The sequence below is a fragment of the Pleurodeles waltl genome, chromosome 6 (assembly GCF_031143425.1).
Source record: "Pleurodeles waltl isolate 20211129_DDA chromosome 6, aPleWal1.hap1.20221129, whole genome shotgun sequence".
NCBI classification, from domain to species: Eukaryota; Metazoa; Chordata; class Amphibia; order Caudata; family Salamandridae; genus Pleurodeles; species Pleurodeles waltl.
This window is the reverse complement of record NC_090445.1, coordinates 468,515,683-468,530,076: the sequence shown is the minus strand read 5'-3', so window position 1 is coordinate 468,530,076 and position 14,394 is coordinate 468,515,683. Positions and strand designations below refer to the sequence as shown.

The window sequence follows — 14,394 nt, the reverse complement described above, 5'->3', positions numbered from 1 at the left end:
TATCTCAGTGTTTATGTCAGTTTGATGCAAGGTAGCAAACATGTTGTCTACTCTCCTGTATTCCAACATTTAGATCATGTTGGCAAAATAGCCAAAGTGATGAAGTCACTGAGAGAGTCTATTTTACACAAATATGAGAATGGTTGTCTAATGCATATTTCGTCCCAACTTCTGAAAATCACAAGCTCTCGAAAACGTTAGTCCCGGCAGTGGGTCTAGGAGGCACCTGATTACCTCCAGCTGTGGAGCTAGTAAGCATTACTGAATGTGACAACTTGGCTCCATAATGGCTTTTCCTGTCACCAAAGATATCAATTCTTTTTCTCGGAGCAGCATAGGATCTGTAGATTGTTTTGTTATTACAGTTTTTTCTCAGCTTTGTGTTGGGTTTCTTCTCCTTACAGGACTCTGTCATCGACAAAGTCAGACTACCTACAGTGCATGAAATGAACGAATTGGATATCACTGACTGACCTCAACTACAGGTGGGTATGGTGATTAGCTTTGTGTTGCAACTCTGTTGCCTGCTTTTCATTCTCTGGGAGTGCGAGGACAGCCCTTAAGCAACTAAGTACAAAGAAGTGGCAGCACTGAGATCGCTGTCAAGTACCACAGAGTTTATTTTTCGGAAATTTCAATATATTGGGTCACCCTTTGCCCCAGCGCCTGTGAAAGCCATTTGTCTCATAGGACTGTTACCGGATTCATCATCTCATTACTGGTTAAAGGCATATTGAATCATCCCCAACAAAATGCTGACAAATGCAAGGCTTCACAGTAATACTTGAACCTGGTTATGCCTTTTAGTCTCCCCAAGAAGTACAGTGGCTCTTTTAAGATATTTAAGAAGATCTCAAGGCATGACTGCCTCGTTGGCACTGGGCTAGATTTAAAGTGTTAAAACAATGTAGCAGTCTCTAACTCCAGTTTCTTTCTTTTTTTCTGTAACCTGCAAAATTACTAGTGAGCTGCATACCTCCCTCGGGCTAGAATTTCCAGTCACCTATCCTGTGACTGACTTGAAATTTTAGCCCCAGTGTGGTGGGCAGGATTGCTCTTCTATGGCCATATTTGTGGCAGAGGTTCTTGAAATTATGCTTGTCAGATGTGTAATAAGAGCTAACGTCCTTACAGGAATCCTAGATTCTACAAACCAGCTTTTGCTCCCTTTTATTGATGATCTCCTGGAGCCCTATGTGGAGGGTTGGAAAACTCCTTTTGCGAATATGGCCATGGGACATGTAGACCACCAAGATACCCCAATACACACTTCTTTGTTATGGACTCAGCCCAAAAAATAGGAACTATTGATCAATGCCTCATCTGCCAAAACTAAGTCAAATAACCCTGCTTTCCTCTCAACAAGGAGTCTTTAAAACAAAAAAACTGGATGCTTGGGACATGAACGCTTTCATGTCAAGAAGTCTTCCCCTGCATGCAAGTAACTTGTGCTTTTAACAGATATTAGCAGGCTTCCTAAACAAATGCTAAAGAAATCACATATTTTAAGTAATTTGAAACGGTTCTAACCCAGTTGCATAGAAAAAGTCCTCTTTGTTTTCTACTGTTGCACAGTGTGCATTGGAGTTTGGTCAGGGACATGGCTTGATAATTTTATGCATATTTTTGGTAAAGCTCAAGCAGATACGGGTGGTCCATTAACAGTGCAAAAACGTTTTGTACATGATTCAGACAACAACATGGAGAAATTCAAGGAGTGACTGCTATCTATGGTAATGGGTCTCACACTACCTGTTTATGCTTCCAGAACTTTGTCGACATACGCATGATTTCCATGTTTCTATAAAGAACAACCAGAAAGGTCATCAGTGTGCTGAACGGGAACGGAGAGAAATGAGAGATCAGAATAGTAGCATTTTTATTATTTTCCTGAAGTGGTGAATTCCAGAGCTTGACTGCATGTATCACAAATGAGCAACTCACAAATGCAAGCTCAACCAAAGTAACATCGGCCTTTTCACCTCCCATAGTAACTTCAGATGGCCTCCGGTTTGCTTAAGGACATTCTTCTCATGGAACGTTTGGAAAATGCATATTTTTATTATACATTTTTTGTTGATAAGTACTGTGTAACTTAATTAGCAGTAATTACTTCTTAGACAAATTTGTTCTTCCAAAAACCTATGAGAAAAACCAATAAAATGGTATTAAGAAGATTTGGAAATACATATTGCTATTATATTTAGGTCTGATGGACAAAAGGTGTGCTTTTAGAATATAATGATTTGTTAATGTCACCTGTAACAAAGGATTGAGGGGGAGATAGCAGTTTCTTCAGGAAGCCAATCAATTAAATAGGATAGAAGATAGAGTCTCTTTCAATATTATTTTTTGTCATTTGTGGTTGCTCTAAAGAGGCATTAGAGTGAAAGGATCCATTTTGTTCGCTGAATATGTTTGTCTGACCTTCAACGTTATACTGCTAATCACTTTTTCTAATTGCACTAGCTTTATTTATATTAATTTCTCTGTTGAACAAGATGGTTTGGTCCATGCATTTATCTAATATTGCATTCCCTTAACGTTTTTTAAACATGTTTCAGTACAGGCAATTACTTGTTTTAAGGTTGAGCATAGCAGCACACCAGTGCTGCTTTTTCAATGTGTTGTTATTTATTTGGGCTGTTAATGCCCACCTCAAGCCTATTACTGTAGCTCGTTCAGGGGCTTGCATTTCAAAAATCCTCTGTTATTATTGGTAAATGCTCTACGTTTGTCCAGTTTGGTTACTGCCTTGGACATCAACCATGTTACATGGTTAATTGCACTTTTGCCGACACGTTTGACTGCAAGCAAACTTCTTTTTTGTTTTGTGTGTCTCTTTCATGCTCAAGGCATGGCACTATGAGTTGGCTCACTTATGTGAAGCTGTTTTACTTTTCATTTTCAACTTATGTGGCAACAAAAGTCCGGTTAGGAGCTGATAGCTCTAATTTGAGCAAATATGAGACCCATTGCATTCCAAATGATTGTTTTCTTTGGTTTGGACTACGTGGTTGCTTATGGGGGCGTGCTGATTTGATATTGTAGTTATAAATCTGGAAAAGTAAACCTTCTCTCTTCAATTTTCAGGCTATTGCTGTTTTAAATAAATAGTTTACAGTCTTTTGCCCGACTACAAGAGCTTTGAGCAGTTATTTACTATGATAGTGGTTGAAATCTAAAGGCCCATTCTAGTTTACATGGGCCTAGCTTGGTCAGTAAGATTGTTGGGGGTGTGACTTTCAGATTTCCCAACAATCACATCGGACATCTTGTTAAACCCCATTATATGAGAAGCAGGACATGAGCGGGGGCTTAAGGGGCAGTGGAGAGAAGAGGGCAGATTATTAGAGATACTTAACATGCAATATTTCTCAAACTAACCAACATTTTTGAGACCTTCAAAGATGGATGAGAGGAGGTGTATTTTTGTCAGTGTGGGCATGTAAAAATCCAAGGTAAAATCTGACGGATACTTCACATTACCCTGCTGAAAGCACTTGTTCCCAACAATCTACTAAGGAATACAATTTTTAGAGGGATGTAATACCTCAGACACTACCCCTGGAGTTTTTATATCCTGTGTTGGTTCAGTTTCAGCAAATTAAAGGCAAATATTTGGAAACTGATTTCGCTAATGTTAGCTAATAATTTCCCGTCAGCTTTGATAAAGGAAATTGATCAGTCATTTTTGATGCAAGTTGGGTCTTTTTTTATCCAAGTTCTTCTGATTGCTTCTGAAAGTATATCCTGTGTTTCTTCTAGAGGTTTTCAAACTCTCTACAGCATTTGAAAATTATTTTGGGTTTATTGTATAATTATAGCTTGGAAGGTATCATAGCATTCTACAGGAAAACCTCCGGGGCCCAAACCTCTGTTTGCTTTGATTGTACCTTTTATGAGCTTTTGAATATTTTCATATGTAATCTGTTGATCAATCGAGGCCATGATACTGACACGGATGGGTATGAAACACAGCACACGTTCCTTGATTCAGGCAAAACTCAAATTCTCCTGGATTAGAATGCAAGTCTGTTAGTTCATTAAGACAATTAAGTCCTTGCCCAACGCATTATGGCCATAGCCTTGATGATGGTAGGGAGCAGAAACTGACAAGTCTTTTTCATACCCATAGTCAATGACAAAAACAAAGGACAACCACAGTGATAGTGTAAAACAAAAGCATCGAGAATGGCAGCCATCTTAACCTATACACTGTGATCACAATGAATCAAATGGTTTGAATCTCATAAACAAATGTACATATATTAACTTGAATAAGAACAGCATGCGTAAGTATAATATAATGATCGAATGTAGCCAATGCCCTCCAAGGCGTAGGTGGTTCACGTGATATCCACCTAATTAGTATGGCAGTATGTATAACATCCGCAAGTACAAAGGATGCCCAATAATGATAAATTAGACTAAACCGCCCTAGCTACCATGATAAATAGCATATGTTTGTCAGCATACTGTGATACATGTCACCCCACATGTGGTCATAATGGTACCATTGTTAAGTGCGGAGAATATTCTCCGCACAAGCTAGTACACCCAACACAGTGAATTTTGGGTAATGTAGTAACAAGTATAATCCTCACTGTCCACCCTGATATCTAAAACATGCGTAAGGATGAACCATGCTGATGACATGCATGAAAAAACAATATCTTGACCGCATAAACAACACGTAGAGCGGAGAAACAGCCCGTTGAAAATTAAAGCATTGTAACAATACATCAGCTGGGTCAATAAGCGGTGTGTCAAACTGTAAGATATGTTTAGCCTTCCCAATGGGCTTCTGTATCACTCTCACATTAAAAAAGGAGGAGTAGATATAAAAGCTGGGGGCTAAATGTGGTATACAGCTCCCATGCGTGCCAATGATCAGTTCCATGTCACCACTAGGTAGTTATAGTTAGGACCTACTTTCTATAGGAAAAGCTTTTTGTTTACTTGCCTATATCTTTGTGATGGTTGATAGGTTTCGGAGTGATCAGTCAAGCAGGGGCCCAGAAAAAGTGGGGGACCCAAAACACTTTATCTCCATTCATTTTTCAGTAGGAATTTTGAACAGCGATAGTGCTGAAACTGGACGGAATTGCACCAAGTTTGGCAGAAAGGTAGGTCCTGATCCAGAATGCTACCTTTTTGTGATTTGATATGAATCCGTTTAGTGGTTTTCTTGTAATTAACTAGAAAAAAAAATTGTATATATAGGGATGTGGATAAGTTGTGACTCCTTCGCGGAGCATTGCAAATCCGCGTGCGAGATGGAGCAGTTTGACTGGCTGGCTGCAAGCTGTTCAGAAAGTTGCGGCCACCATTTTATTGTGCGGCAATGGTCCTGGGGGATGGATTTTCACAGAGAAATGAATAGAAGAGGTCAGGGTAGAGGGACCCATTATGATTTTAAAAAAGTTAAGCCCCCCCTTTTTTTTTTCATTTCATGAAGTCGCAACTCCATCACGGCGCTCAGCGTGGCCCTCAGTGTAACGTCGCAACGAGTTCTCGAATGCTGCCAATAAACAAAAAAATAAATATTCACCTACTCACTGTTACACAGTCAGTCCCACACAGAGAGTCACTCACCCAGTCACAGACCCACTCTGACCATCATGAAACACTCACAGACCCAGACAGTCAAGCACCCACTCACAATTGTAGTGATACTCATACACCCACTCACAGATGCACTCACATTCACACATCCACTCACAGACCCACTTGCTCACACACCCACTCAGGCACTCAGATACCCAATCACAAACCCAGTCACACAGTCACAGACATGCTGACACTTATACACCCACTCACAGACTCACTCAGACTCTTATGCTCCCAATCACAGGCCCAGTGACACTCATACACCCAATCACAGACCCATTCAGAGACTCACTCACAGACCCATTCAGAAAATCGCACACCCACTCACAGCCCAATCAGTCACTCATACACTCACAGACCCAGTTACACACTCATGCAACCACTCATCAAACCCACTGACGTATACACCCACTCAGAAACCCACTGAGACCCTTGTGCACCCACTCACAAACCCAGTGACACTCGTACATCCACTCGCAGACGCCAGTCACAAACCTACTCACTCACCCACTTACAGATGCACTCAGACACTTCTTTAACCATTCTCAGACCTAGTCACACTCACTCACAGACCTGCTGATACATATACACCTACTCACAGACCAACTCAGACCCTCAAGCACTCACTTGCAGACCCAGTGACACTCATACAGTCACAAACCCACTCACAGACCTACTCGGACACTCACACTCACAGACCTAGTCACACACTCATGTACTCACTCACAGACCCACTGACACACCCACTCACAGACCCAATGAGACCCTCATGCATCCACTGACAAATGCAGTGGCACTCATACACCCACTCAGGTACTCACACACACACTCACAGATTCACTGAGACACTCAGCTACCCAGTCACACACTCATGCACTTTCTCACTCGTGAAACCATTAATATACCCAATTGCACTCGAGGAATTCAGGAATGTACTGCTACATGGAGAGTGAAAATTAAAACACATGAAAAATATGTTGGTGTTGTGCATTGAATTTGTGGTTTTGATTTGTGAATTCCGCAACAAAGTCGCAACTCCTTTGTGTAAAAAAAAAAAAAGAGATTTGCTTTTAAATTTAGATAGTGTTTGGGATATAGGGTGGCTCTAAGGAGAGCCTTTGTGTTTGTTGTGTGCATAGGATTAGTAGATATACCAGCGGATGCATAGTTTTAAGTTGGTCAGAGACACTCTGTTGCCCTCATCTGTGAAGTGAACACCATCTTTTCTATTTATCTGATCCATCTGAAAGTGCAGATTATTATTGTAGATCAAGCCCATGTTTTGGTCTCTTGAGGAATGCTGAAACAGTTCTGTTAACATGTTTCTTAGCTTTGTCTATCTGTGGACAGATATTCAGTTGAACACATCTATTTCTGCCTCTGGCTTATGTTAGAGAACACAATGGCATTGCGAGGGAAAAGGTGCATTAATTGAACAAAGGTATCCTTCATTAGGATTTCAATTCCTACGCGAGTCAGTGTGCCCAGCTCATTACCACCACTGTGCAAAGTCATGAGGTGAGGGGTTGGCAATCTCTAATGTTTTCAACCAATTGAAGCAATTTCTGCCACTTTAACCCTCTGTGGCCAACCCAAGTAATATACACATTAGGCAAACCCAGGTTCCTGGTAATGCCACTCTTTTTAGCATACGCACTAGCCCAAAAAAACATAGCTATGACCTGCAGTCCACACTCTGAACATTTTGAAGGGAAGGAGCAGTAGCATAGAGGAGAAGAGGAGAAGGCTGCAGCTGAATGATGGAGTTTTAAAAATGTGAGGTGGTTAAAATGGTGGGGCAGTGTATTTAAAGAAAATTTAATTTTGATTGGATATTGTATATAGATTGGGAGATAAAAAAATAGTTTGTGGTGTAAAATAGTAAGGCAGTCAATCACTGATTGGTTCTTAATTTTCCGTAATTAAGTAAAGCTATTCTGGATATGCTACCATTAAGTAATAGTCAAACACACCTGCTACTGCACACACTGAAGCTAGTATGCTGATGTATGAAGCTGGCTCTGTATATACTATCTCAAAATGAGAGATAGTGTGCAGACTGTCCAGGGGTTCCCCAAGAGGCTTGACAGAGGCAATAATAGATAATACTAATGCTCTATTTGTGGTAGTGTGGTCGAGCAGTTAGGCTTATCAGAGGGTAGTGTTAAGCATTTGTTGTACACACTCAAGCAATAAATGAGAACACGCACTCAATGATTTAACTCCAGGCCAATAGATTTTTATATAGAAAAATATTCTTTTCTTAATTTATTTTAGAACCACAAGATTCAAATTGCAGGTAAGTACATTAAATGTAAGGTAATTTGCATAGGTATAGTTAGGACTTTGAATCAAAACAGTAATGTACACAGTTTCTTATAAAATGGCAATAAGCTATTTTAAAAGTGGACACTGCAAAATTCAACAGTTCCTGGGGAAGGTAAGTACAGTTATGTTAATGTGGTAAGTAAATCACTTACAAGTTCAGTATTGGGGCATAGATAGCCCACCGTTGGGGGTTCAAGTCAACCCCAAACACCCAGCACCAGCAACACAGGGCCGGTCAGGTGCAGAGGGCAAAGAGGAGCCAAAATAACATGGATGCCTATGGAGACAAGGGGTGCTCCGGTTCCGGTCTGCTGGCAGGTAAGTACCGGCGTCCACGGGGGCAAACCAGGGGTGTTTAGTAGAGCACTGGGGGGTCCCAAGTAGGCACACCAAACACACCCTCAGTGGCACAGGGGCGGCCAGGTGCAGTGGGTAATCAGGGCGTCGGGTTTGTAATAGGTTTCAATGGAGGGACCCAGGGGTCACTCAGACGTTGCAGGCAGGGCACAGGGGGGCTTCTCAGGCCAGCCACTGACTGGGCAAGGGTGAGGGCTGCCTGCTGGTCACGGCTGCACCAGTGGTCGGTTTCTCACAGGCCTGCAGGCTGCGGGTGCAGTGCTTCTCCAGGTGTCAGATATCTTCTTCCCGGGATTCCCTCTGCAGGCGTCATGGGGATGCAGAGAGGTTAGCGCAGGGTAGACATGCCGTCAGAGTCGCCTTGGGATCCTCTCTGGGTCATTGGTTTCTCTGGACACAAGTCAGGGGCGTCGGGTGCAGAGTGGTGGGGACTCAACGCTTCTGGAGTGAGGTGGGTGTCCCTTTAAAGATGGTTTCTTCTTGCTTGGTTGGACAGGTCCGCTGTCCACGGGAGTTCTTGATCCCTTGTAGTTGCAGGGCAGACCTCTGAGTCAGCAAAGGTAACTGGGCCCACATGATGCATCGCTGGTGCAGGTTCTCTGAAGTTGGAGACAGGCCGGTAGGGATGGGGCCAAAGCAGTTGTTGTCTTCCTTCTTCTCTGCGGGGTTTTTCAGCTAGGTAGTCCTTCTTCTTTGTAGGTCGTCAGGAATCTAAAATCTTGGGTTCAGGGTCACCCCTAAATACTGAATTTAGGGGTGTGTTAGGGTCCCAGGGCAGTAGCCAAAGGCTACTGTTCTTGAGGGTGGCTACACCCTCCTTGTGCTCCCTCCCTTTTGGGGAGAGGAGCACATCCCCATCCCTATTGGGCTAAATCCTCCAAAACAAAATGGAGGATTTTCCAAGGAGGGGATCACTTCAGCTCTGTTCACCTAGGGGTGGACCTGGCTAAGGGGTGGTGACTCCTTGTTTTTCTCATTATCTCCCCGGACTTGCCGGCAAAAGTGTGGGCTTTGTCTGGGGAGGGGTGGTCATCTCCATTAGTTGGAGTGCCCTGGGGCATTGTAACACGAAGCCTGAGCCTTTGAGGCTCATTGCTAGGTGTTACAGTTCCTGCAGGGGGGAGGTGTGAAGCACCTCCACCCAGTGCAGGCTTTGTTTCTGGCCTCTGAGAGCACAAAGGCTCTCACCCCAGTGGGTCAGAAACTCGTCTCTCAGTGGCAGGCTGGCACAGACCAGTCAGTCCTGCACTGAAGGATTGGGTAAAATACAAGGGGCATCTCTAAAATGCCCTCTGTGTGCATGTTTTTATAAATCCAAAACTGGCATCAGTGTAGGTTTATTATTCTGAGAAGTTTGGTACCAAACTTCCCAGTGTTCAGTGTAGCCATTATGGAATTGTGCAGTTTGTTTTGACAGACTCCCAGACCATATATTTAATATGGCCACACTGTACTTACAATGTCTACGAAAGGACTTAGACACTGTAGGGGTTATTGCTCATGCAGCTGTGCCCTCACCAGTGGTATAGTGCACTCTGCCTTAGGGCTTTAAGGCCTGCTAAAGGGGTGACTTACCTATGCCACAGGCAGTATTGTGTGTGTATGGCATCCTGAGGGGGATGCCATGTCGACTTTGCCTTTTTCTCCCCCACCAACACACACATTCTGCAATGGTAGTGTGCATGTTTTAGGTGAGGGGTCCCTTAGGGTGGCTCAACACATGCTGCAGCCCTTAGGGACCTTCCCTGGTCACAGGGCCCTTGGTAGCACTGGTATGGCAATTGTGGAAACAATGGTAAATTTTTAGTGAAAGAACACTGGTGCTGGGGCCTGGTCAGCAGGGTCACAGCACACTCTCAGTCAAGTCAGCATCAATATCAGGCAAAAAGTGTGTGGGGGGGGGGAGTAACTGCAACAAGGAGCCATTTTCCTGCCAGGAGACTCAGCCAAAGCTGGGAGAGTCTTCCTAGTCTGTCAGGCGAGGAAGAGTAGGGAAAACAGACTGGTTAGTTGCAGGGCCTACTCTGCCTCATATCCTCCTGTTCAGGTCATTCCCTCTGGGGAACTGACCTACTTCCACAGTGATAGGACCCAGTCTGAATTGCCTCTTGTCTGTGTTTTTAGTGTCTTCACCCATTCTTTTTATTTTGGGGTTAGAGGTATCCACCTCTGCTAATCGTATCTTAGCCAGGGTCACCCCTAGCTTACCCAAGGAGGTTACCTATAGCTGGAGTAACCCCACCATGACCAACAGGGTCAGGGGGCCTAACTTGCTATTTGGTGTGGGGTCAGACCACCATACCAAGGACAGTGCAGCCATAAAGGCTAACACCCAGCAGAGGCCACTGACAGCTGTCAGTGCCCAGAACCACACCTTTAGCTCCTCACCAACAAGGGAAGGGGCTAAGTTACAGTCTTCTTTGGGTTGAGGGTGCCTGTCTGCTGTGATAGTGGGGAGTTGCCACATCTTGTATTAAACATCCTTTTTGTACTCTGTCTTCTGTTAGCTGAGGAGCCACCCACTCATGCTTAACAGTTGCCTGACTAGTTAGGACTTCTTGTGGGTCAGGTTGGACTTTACCAGTGCCACCTTTGGAGTTCTCCCCATTGGAGCAGAAACCCATTGGCTTACGGGACCCTTGGTTAAAAGTTGTCCTCCTTTCCTGCACTTTTCTCTTCTTGGGCCTACTCTTAGACACTGCAGTGGCAGTACCTCCAGAATCCTTGGGAGAGAGCTGGTGCTGGACCAGTTCTGCTTTTGGGCTCAGACCCACCTCTGGGTGGTCATTTCTAAAGAGACAATCAAGGGGGAGGTCTGCACTGACGACCACCCTTCTCCAGCTAAAAGTCCCACCCACTTCTAGGGACAGTAAAGCCAAAGGCCTATTAGTGACCTTGTCTGGGCTAACCCTTACTCTGGCAGTCTCACCTGGGATGTACTGATTTGAGAGCACCAGCCTGTCATGCACAATAGTGTGACTGGCACAAGTGTCTCTCAGGGCAGTGGCTGGGATTCCATTCACCAGTAGGTGGTGAAAGTGTCTACTTCCCTCTGGAACCTCCAACTCACCTGTTGGGTCCTTTCTCCACTTGAAGGCTATGAAGACCTCCTCATCTGATGAGTCATCCCCAATGGCTACACTGGTCACCCCTGGCCTTTTGCTGGGGGTTTGTTTTTGGGATGAGAAGTGTCCTTGGCGTGGTGCCCTGTCTGTCTGCAGTTGTGGCACGATGCCTTAGTGGTATCCCAGTTTTTACCCTCGTACCCACTTTTCTTTTGGGATGTGTCTTCGGGCCCACCCATCTGGACAGGTTTTTGGGGGCCTACAGAGGACTCTCTTTCTTTACTTCTAGGGGTGTCACCCACTTTCTCCTGGGGAGGCTTTGTAACCCCTTTCTTTTGGTCACCCCCAGTGGAAGTCTTGGTTACCCTAGTCTTGACCCAGTGGTCTGCTTTCTTTACCAATTCCTGGGGAGAAATTGGACCTAGGTCTACCAGATATTGATGCAACTTTTCATTGAAGCAGTTACCTTAAATGTGTTCTTTCATAAACAAATTATAAAGCCCATCATACTCATGCACTTCATTTCCAGTTACCCAACCATCCAGTGTTTTCACTGAGTAGTCCACAAAATCAACCCAGGACTGGCTCGAGATTTTGTGAGCCCCCCGAACCTAATTCTATACTCCTCAGTTGTGAATCCAAAGCCCTCAATCAGGGTAGCCTTCATGAGGTCACAGGATTCAGCATCTGCACCAGTGAGTGTGAGGAGCCTATTCTTACACTTACCAGTAAACAGTTCCCAAAGGAGAGCTCCCCAGTGAGACTTGTTTAATCTTCTGGTTCCACAGGCCCTCTCAAAGGGTATTGAACACTGGTGCTGGGGCCTGGTTAGCAGGGTCCCAGCACACTCTCAGTCAAGTCAGAATCAATATCAGGCAAAGAGTGGGGGTGGGGGCTAACTGCAACAAGAAGCCATTTTCCTACAGCTGGTAAAAAAAAAATCAGTGAACTTTTGAACTACTACTATAGTACAGTGTTCTAAAGGACATTGCTATGGTGAAAGAGTGTGGGGGGAAGGTGAACTGTTAAGCAGGAGATGTTTTCTTGTTCAAAGAAATATAATGAATCATTTTTCCAATTCAGTGATATCACAGGATGTAAAATGTTGCGGAAATTGTGGAAAAAATAAGGGGAAATATATTTTCAAATCCCTGACTGGAGTCGCGATGGGGGGGGGCATTCTGGGCGCTGCAATGGAGTTGCAACTGCAGGAGCACACAATAGAGGTTTGGGCTTCTTACTAAAAAAAAAAGGCAAGAAAGGTTTAGCAGCTACTAACCATTCAGATGTGGCATAACATAAAGAAAAGATGAAACACAGTTTGTGATTAGATAATTAGGACAGTATCAGTGAGAGCAAAGGTGAATAGTTTGCCATTACTAGTTGGTCTAAGAGTAGGTTACCATTCTTATTCTGAGATTTCATGGTTATATAAGAAAAAGAGTAGAAGTGATATTGTGACAGTATTTTATCTATTGCCGAAAGTATGTGAGTTACAGCATTAGTTTTAAACCAAGCTGTTCTTGTAAATAAAAGTAATAAAAGTGTATATGATATACATAAAACTATTTTAAGTCAGGTATAGCCAGAGAGGTTTTGATAATTTTATTTATATATGTAATATATATATATATATATATATATATATATATATATATGTTAGATGGCATGTGTAGCTGCAGATACACATGCTATGCACAGGTCCTGCCATCTAGTGTTGGGCTCGGAGTGTTACAAATTGTTTTTCTTCCAAGAAGTCTTTTCGAGTCACGGGACCGAGTGACTCCTCCTTTTTGGCTCAATTGCGCATTGGCATCGACTCCATCTTAGATTTTTTTCTTTCCGCCATTGGCTTCACTCTGGTTGTTCGAGTCGGAAAAATCTTACAAACCCTCTAAATTCGTTGGTATTGTTTTCGATCGCGTATCATCCATCATCGACACTTTGGTACCGGCGGATACAGATCTCTACTTGCTCTTCGGGGCACCCGCACCCAACTTGGGCCTGGTCGGCCCGACCAAAAGTAAAGTCAAAGCCTCATGGACTGGACCCCTTTTAGATTCTGTCCTTGGTGCCACGCCAAGTATCCCTACACGGATCAACATCTGGTTTGTAACCTGTGTTTATCTCCGGATCATTGAGAGGATACTTGCGAGGCCTGTAGATCCTTCCGCTCGAAAAAGACTCTAAGAGACTGAAGAGCGCGAAGATTAGAGATGGCGTCCAGAAGCACTGAACGCCTCGATGCAGAAGAGGAGGAGATGATCCACACCACCATCTCCGTTCGGGGGTCCGATTCCGAACAAGAGTCCGACATCGACCGACCAATAACAGCGGGCCAGCATGTGAGTACGCTTGCCCCGACCCAAACCAAGCTAAAATACAAGGCCTCGGGGACGCCACTGCCAGAAGGCCATGGCTCCACCCGTAAGAAAGCTACTGGTGACCAAGCAACATCTTCGGCACTGAAAAAGGCCACACCAACAACAAAGCCTTTGGACTCGAGCCGAGGCACAGGCTCTGAAATTATAAGGCACCGACCCATCGAGTCGAAACCCTGAAAGTCACTTTCGGAGCCGAGGCCAACAAGTACTCCAGGCCCTTCGGTGCCAAAAAACCCGGCTTCGGAGACGAAAAAGTATACCTACACTGAGGAGCATGGACTTTCAAAGCAATTAAAAGAAAGCCATACATTTGATGAGGAATTGACACAAATGGAGGATTTCGATGAAAAACAGGCCAGAAAACAAATCCACAAAGACACTGGCAAAATCCTCACGGCACCTCCTCTAAGAACAAAGAGGAAACTGGCCTTCCATGGACGTTTGGACACTGACCAGCCAACTGCTAAAGTGCCAAAAACAAGAGATAAATCTCTGCCTCCTCAGTTTTCACCTCAACAGTCTCCTCCTCATTCTACTCAACTGTCTTCCCGCCTGCTACACCCACTGCACAGTCTCCATCACACAATATGCAATCACAACATGACACGGATCCATGGGATCTCTATGATCCACTCTCAGATAATAGT

The 14,394-nt window shown here is 44.1% G+C and overlaps 1 long non-coding RNA gene across 5 annotated transcripts in view; it reads left to right on the top strand.

Annotated features, from left to right (window-relative positions):
- LOC138299907 (uncharacterized) overlaps positions 1–14,394 on the top strand; it is a 770,123-nt gene that overhangs the window by 560,911 nt on the left and 194,818 nt on the right. For all 5 annotated transcript variants that reach the window (XR_011204848.1, XR_011204850.1, XR_011204851.1 and 2 more), the window contains one exon: positions 405–485. This is a non-coding gene — a long non-coding RNA (uncharacterized lncRNA). The remainder of the gene's footprint in view (positions 1–404; positions 486–14,394) is intronic.